Source organism: Salarias fasciatus, chromosome 10 (assembly GCF_902148845.1).
Source record: "Salarias fasciatus chromosome 10, fSalaFa1.1, whole genome shotgun sequence".
In the NCBI taxonomy this organism is placed as follows: Eukaryota; Metazoa; Chordata; class Actinopteri; order Blenniiformes; family Blenniidae; genus Salarias; species Salarias fasciatus.
In genome coordinates this window covers 5,779,103-5,786,572 of record NC_043754.1, presented here as the reverse complement: position 1 = coordinate 5,786,572, position 7,470 = coordinate 5,779,103, and positions in this window count along the sequence as shown.

Below are 7,470 nucleotides of genomic sequence, written 5' to 3'. Positions count from 1 at the left end.
TCTGCATGTACGTGCCCACGTGGTCCTGCGCGGCGCAGGCGTGTGACGTCACGGGGCGTGAGGCAAAGTGAACCCTGAGTGCGGACTGTCAGGCACAAAAAGAGCGGCAAGAGGCCTCAACAAGGGGAAAACACTGTGGAGAAGACACCCCAAACCACTGATTAACAAAAAAAATCTAACAACAGATTCAATCAAACACATTTTGAAACAAATTCGTGAAAGTCTGATCGACATTTATACCATTAAAGCTGGGTAGCTTACATGATAAAAACTGTAAACAAACAGAAACCCTCAACTTTAGGAAAAAAACAACAGCAATAACGTTCACATTAATAATAACAATGGTAATAAAATTAAAAAAAATGAAAAAAGTGCAAAGAAGTTAAATATAAATGCATGATAGTGATATTAATACATGCTCACAGTCAAACAACATTACATCATGGTTATATGCTTGATGTAGTTTAAGTGAAATAGAGCTGAGGTTAGTTGTCAGCTACTACTATAGTGAGTCATGTATGATTACAGGACACAAGATTGCTGCTTTTCTTGACACCGTTGACCTTCCATGTCTTCTTGTCCACATTTATTTCAGGAAAGCCTATTGCCAATATTGCCAAAATAAGTTTTTGATAAGGCCATAAAACCACAAGTTTTGCTCACCTTGTGAAATATTCATGCAGCCTTTCTTTGGGCCTCTCTCATTTGCATGCTATCGTAAGAACCTTTTCTTCGTATTGAAATGTTTTAAATAATGTGAATATCTAAATCAGGTCAGCAATGTTTTATCTTAGAATGAGAGTTTGAAACTCCCCTGTCAACACTTTAATCATCAACATAATCAAATTACTGCATGATACAAATTTTAAAAATCGCATTGCACTTGTAATTTTTGTTCGTTACTTAAAAACATTCATCCAAGCACATTTTAAAGACATTTATTCTGTTTTCAGGGGCCTACAGAATATGCATGGACCCAGTTCGAAATTGTCTTCAGTAACTTCTTTAAAACATTTCACATCAGGAGGTGAAAAACAGGAACTGCAGGTCAACAAATATCTAAAGCTCAAGTACAAAAAGAGGTACTTTCCCATTCAGCAAAAGGACAAAAGGATTTTTTTTTTTCTAAATCAGTAAAACTTTGTTTTAGGCCACTGATTTGACTCACCTCTTCAAAACTGAGAGGAAATATCAACAGAACAGATTCAAATCTATACATAAAAAAAACCTGTATGACATACAAAGTGTTACAAGGAAATGGGTTAAAAAAAACATGCTTGGACGACAGCCAAATGTGTGCAGGAAGATGTTATCTTATGAACAATAGAGGTTTAAGGTGAAGTCAGCCCCGTTTTTGTTTTATTCAAAATTTTTTTAAAAAAAGATGCGTTGTTCCTGATGTATGATTGTGAAATTGTAAAACGCTGTTTCTACGTATGATAATAAGATAGGACTCTGCTAATGAGTCACCCGAGGGACTCATGTCTGAATCTGCCTTTCTCTGATTCATTTTGTGAAATGAGACGTGGACCATCTTCTGGAACAGGGTGTCCAACATACGTCACGTGGGCCAAGGCCAGTGAAGTAGTTTTCACATCAATACATGAATGTTTCACATCGCAACATTTCCAGAAGTTCATGCTATGGTTTTGTAAAGAATCTAATCAAATGTGAAGATTTTGACAGCGTACCAGTTTTTCTTCATGTTAACCTGCAGGTCTCACTTTCATTTACCAAAAAAAAGGTTTTACATATCACTCTGTTTTTCCTAACGTTTCACATTAAATTTATTAAGCAACTTCAACCCTTCACAAAGCTTTGTACAAAATTTTAACCGATTCAAATGCGAATTTTAATATTTCTTACGAGAAAAACAAAACAAAACAAACAAGAAACATAAGGGGCTTTTTTTTTTTTTTTTAATCTGTTTTGGACATTTTTAAAGAATACTCAAAATCTTGAGTTTGGATCTGAAGTTGGATGCAGGAGTTCACACATTCACACTCATCGAAAATTTTGAGTTAGCAAGTAAACTGAAGCCGGGAGAGAAGCGATTTACCAAGAGACAAGCCCTGCACAGGAAATATACAGCCTGGACTCAAACCTACTGCTTTCTCTCTACCAGGCTAACCACTACACCACTGTTTAGTTGTCAAAAAAATCTTCTCAAACTGCCAAACACCATGCAACTCTTCATATTTTCTCCCCTCTATGAGATATGATTCTCCCACAAGCACACAAATCTACAGTCTCATAACAAAGGCTTAATTATTATTATTATTATTAATCAGTGGTTGTTCAGGAAAACTCTTTTTACACTAATAATACTACCAATTATCTTCTTCAAAAGATGATGAAACACTGTATTAAATGATCATGCTGTCCAGCAGGGGACAATGCAGATCAGCCCATTAACATGGAAGTGAGGCAGTTCCCACTTTGGACCGATCTGTTAGTGTGTGAATGATAAACAGTCCGATCACAGGCTGCTGGTGTGACCTTGAGTGAAGCTAATCATCTCCCACAAGTACAGACACACTGATGGTTTAATCATGGCTTTGGTATGTCCCAGCAGGAAAAGACAACATGAGAAATAACTTCATTCCACTCGGATGACTCAAGGCCTGAAGTCACGTGATGCAGTCGAGCTTTAAAGGGGAAACTGTGTAAAATTGGAGATGTTCCTCAGTTAAACACTGGGTGGCAGTGTAGAGCCACTTTAGCACAATTTTGACACTGAAAAATCCTATTTTAGTCCAACGTAAACACAAAGTCAGGAGGTGAAGAGGCTTTGGATACTTTAAGGAATGAATACATATGAGCACCATCGTCATGTAAATAGACGTTAAAAACACAATGTAAATATTCCACACTGAAGGGTTAAAGTCTTCATTCATTTCCAGAGACAAGGTCCAACTAAGTTAGACAAGGACGCTGGTTCTAGTCTCTGACACCACGGCGGAGAAGAGAGACGAATTGGAACTGTCCAGACTGTCCAGACTGCGGCGCAAACATTTACGCAGCAGAGACTGAAGAAGACAACAATCAAAGATCAAGAGAGCGGCGAGCCGCTCGGAGGAGGCCAAGAGGACGCCGTCACAGGACACAAAGAGGAGACACCACATATATGTTTTATTGTTTGAACACACATGCCTGAATGTTTGCTGTAAGGCTTCATCCTCCCTGAGTCGGTTTTTACAGGTCTTTACAGTTCAGTCTAATTCATATCAGGAGAAAAACAGATGGCTTTGGAATGAATTAACTTTCATCTGCTAATTATGCCTGAGTAAATATATAAAAATAAGATGTAATTGATTCTGTTTATTGCAAGGTCGATGATATTAAACATACACTGATGTTAATGCAGACAAAGTAAAGCTTGAACTCATTTAGATGGAAACATTCTGATTGTATTTCACCACTTCACAGACTATAAACCAGCTTTGGAAAGCTGCGTTCCTCCAGTTTACCTCTGATTCTGTTAATCCTGTTGATGTGGGATTCGGTGGGCTGTTCGGCAAAGCCACGGGACTCAGAGGAAATAAGTAACTCAGACTCGGCGGTGAAAAGACGCTCTCATGTTCCTCTTTAATTAATCACAATTAGACATGCTGTTATCACCCTGCGCTGCCCGGGGTCGCCGTGCCAACACGTTCGGAGCCGCCGTATTTATCCCGGGAGGGGAGGAAAACGCCCCTGAACAGCCCCGGATGAAGACCGGTTCAGACTCGGTTTGTCGCTCATCGGTTGGAGCGTCCTCTCAAAGGCGGAGGTTGCAAAGAATTTCAGAGGAAATTGTGCAACATGTCCTCTAACGCCTGTTTACTCGCATGAAAGTTCTCGAGAAGAGCTGGAGGGCCGCCAGACGCTCCATCAGTGTGGCTTCACAGGCCCGATGAACGCAGCGTTTCTCCTCTGTCATTGATCGCCTTGCAAAGTTTCAATCACCAGCTTCCTTCCATAAGCTGGAGGCCACTTGAGCTCTATTAGAAGAAACTGGGTCATGGTGGACATCCTGACCCCCCCTGCTTCCTTCTCACAACTCAAAACCTTTTTTTTTTTTTTCCTGTTGTTGTTTTTAATCATTTGATGTTTTTGCTGTTTCCCACATTGATAAAATGCTGCGGTTTGTCTGAAACTTTCCAGATTAGACAGATTAAATGAGTGAGCGTCACAGACGAGTGGATTTCTTTGTTTTTCTATTTCCATCATGTGAAGCTGTCCACTTCCTGCCCGTCTATCTCATCATCGCCGTCGGTTATTGTCCTCTCTGTATTATTTGTGTCACCTGTTCCTGTTTCTTGAGGCTTTTTCAGCACCTCTTTCTGTTTCCATTTTACTGAATTGGTGCATGACTTTGTTTCAAACTGCATCTAAAGGTTATCTTTTATTTAAACGAGACACTACTGTGATTTTCACCTGGAAGGAAGAGTAAATGAAGCTAATCTCCATCGCTGATGTGTCAATACTGTAATTCCATCCACTGACAATATCAGCCCGAGGCTTAGTCTGCAGAGACAGCTTCATCCAGCAGATCCCATGTTTGCTTAGCCGTAGATAAGCAAATCAAATCTTTGCATTCACACGTGCTTGATGGGAAGAAAATTGAGTTTCTGACGAGTTTCAGCTGCAGACATTTCAGACTATGACACACTGTTAAAGCGCCGTGCTTACAGAAACATGTGAATCTACTAACCAAGGATCATATTATTTGTCAGTAATATGCAACATAAGCTACAGTTTCTGAACACATTACATAAAACATATTGTTTCTTTTTAATTGTCTGATTCAGATGTATTTGTAACGGTCTGATATATTTAATGACTCCTTCCAACAACATGTCCAAATCTACATTTCCGCTCTTGTGGGGGCTCAGCCGTCCATCCAATCAATCCACGGTGGCTGCAAGCAATTAAAAGGAGAAGCAATGCCGTTTCCAGCTGATTGTTCTTGCTTAATCAGTACGCAGCACACATGGAGCTATTCTTAGTAAATCATGTGCAAATCGCACACTGAGTGAAAGCTTAATTTACTGTGTGAATGTGCTTTTCAACACACCTTGTATTGATCCTTATTGATCATCATTTGATCGGGGATGAAGAGATCTACGGGTCACGGAGAGGCCTTTCTTCAACAGGGGCCACAAACGGCTTAATTTAATCTCGAACAAGCCGGACCAGTAAAATAGTGCTAAAATAACCTTTAAATTTAAAATTTTAAATTTTTTCTTCATTGCAGCGCAGAGTGTATGTCATTACAATGTCGATATTTTCGCCTACACAAATGATTGGTATTGAAAATAACGACAAACTCAACATGAAGAGAATTTCAATGAAAACTTCTGATGGAAAATACAGTGAAATACCCAAAAAGCTGTTGCAGTGTGCATGCTTTTACAAACTCCCCCTGACAGCAGATTAGTTTGATAGCAGCGCGGCAGTTATCTCTCACGGCAGCGTCACCGATATCTCAGCTTGAGGCTCAGCGTCGTGTTTTTCCGCAACGCTTGAGAAGCTTGTTTGAAGAAATCAGTTGCCTTCTTTGAAATTTTTACAATTCGCTTGGTGGGCTGGATTGGAGCGTCTTGTGGGCCAGTTTTGGCCCGCAAACCTTATGTTTGACCCACCTGAATGAAAGAAAACACCTGTAGTGGTAACACTATGAGTTATTTCATTATACGACACATATATTTAAAACTGAATCAAACTTTAAAATGGTCAAATTGAATTGACCAAATAGAACCAAATGTTTAAACCAGCAGGAGAGGAGTTATGCTTTCTGTTGCCTTTGGATCACAACAGTCATACATTAAAATATGAGACAGATAGCATAGAAATACAGAAATAAAACACTCCATTGTGTGAGAAGAAGCATGTGCAGGATGAGAGTTGAGGTCGTTTAAGTCCAGCAGCATCAAGATTGACTTTTTTGCTCTCTCTCTCTTTTTTAATATATAATTTACACAACAGATGGCATTTCTGACTACATCAACTTTATTTTGTGTGCACTCAACTGCAGCATTTTAGGTTCTGACTGAAATATGAGGGGGATTATGTCGTATTAGTGCAACCAGGAAAGCCTGGCGAGTTGCACATTAGTGGGAATATTAGAGAAACTTACAATGATATTCGTACTACTTGGTTAAGGTGGGAGAAAAGTCTGAACACACAATAATAATCACAACCAAAAACAAACCTCGACGCGTTTCCGCTCTAATGGCTCCTCTGTAACAGGTCAGTCTGCCATCTGCTTCGTCAAGGTGGGCCTCCGGAGAAACTCCCCGGGATTTAATCAGCCTTATGAACCTCACAGTCTCTGCTGCCGTCCAGCCTCAAAACTTCAACATCTATGAGTTCAAAAAAAAAAAAAAAAAAAAGATTTTTAACCCAAATGTCACAAAAATTATATGTTACTAACATTATGAGCAGTTTGTTTAGAATAAAGTATGTAAAGAACATATCCAACTGAATTAAATATTGACATATCTCATGATATTAGTGAGTATTTAACATGGTGTCACACTCATTGTAATATAAGAGGAGTTTAAAGCTAAATAGTCTTTAATTAAAGGAATTCCAAACTATTGTTTTTCAGGCAGTCTGTTGGTTTCGTCGTTATTTTGGAAGAAACATGAAAAAAATGTAGAAGATATTAAAAAATAGCCACTTGGTTTACAAGATGAAAAGTGACTAAATGAACATATATTTGAAGATGTTGCATTGAATATATTTTTATGCTTTCACCTGGTACGAATTATTTAATTCATGCTTTGTCTTTGTGTACATAAAGCATCTCTGTCCAAAAATGAAAACCTTTCTTCAGAAATACAAATAAAAGCTAAGCAAAAAAAAAAAAAAAAAAAATGTTTCAGCTATCCTCTGAACATTAAAAAAACAAACAAACAAACACACATACATGCAGCGAATGAAATAAATTGAGTTTGACACCTCCATCCAACATGATCCCTCAGATACACACCAATAAGGTTTTGGAGTGAAAATAAATCTGATCTGGTGTCTCTCTGTGTCTCTCGGTCATCCGTCGGCCGATGTCCCATTAAAAACAGCAGCTTACTCCATTTGGCACATCACATTGTTTCCCTCACAGTATTCAGGTTATTATTTAGATTGTCCCACAGCCTCCATGTAAAATCCTCACAATCTGATCCGATCCTCACAATCCCACCAAAACTCTCAGCGAGGCTGTTTTTGTGGGAATTTTATTTGAACATATGTTGACGTGTCTTTTGGAACCGGATTTTCCCAGATTTAGATTTGGATTTTTAACATGATTCCAGAATAAGATGTCCTATTTACTAATCTCCGGAGATTAGAAAGCAGCTCACCCGGCGAGGGAGGCAGTTCTGTCTCCGATTTTTGAGCTTTTATGTAATTTTTCTATAACGTCAACTTCTTCTCTGCGAAACCAAAACTTTGAGTTTATTTACAATGTGTTGCTCGGCTCCCTCT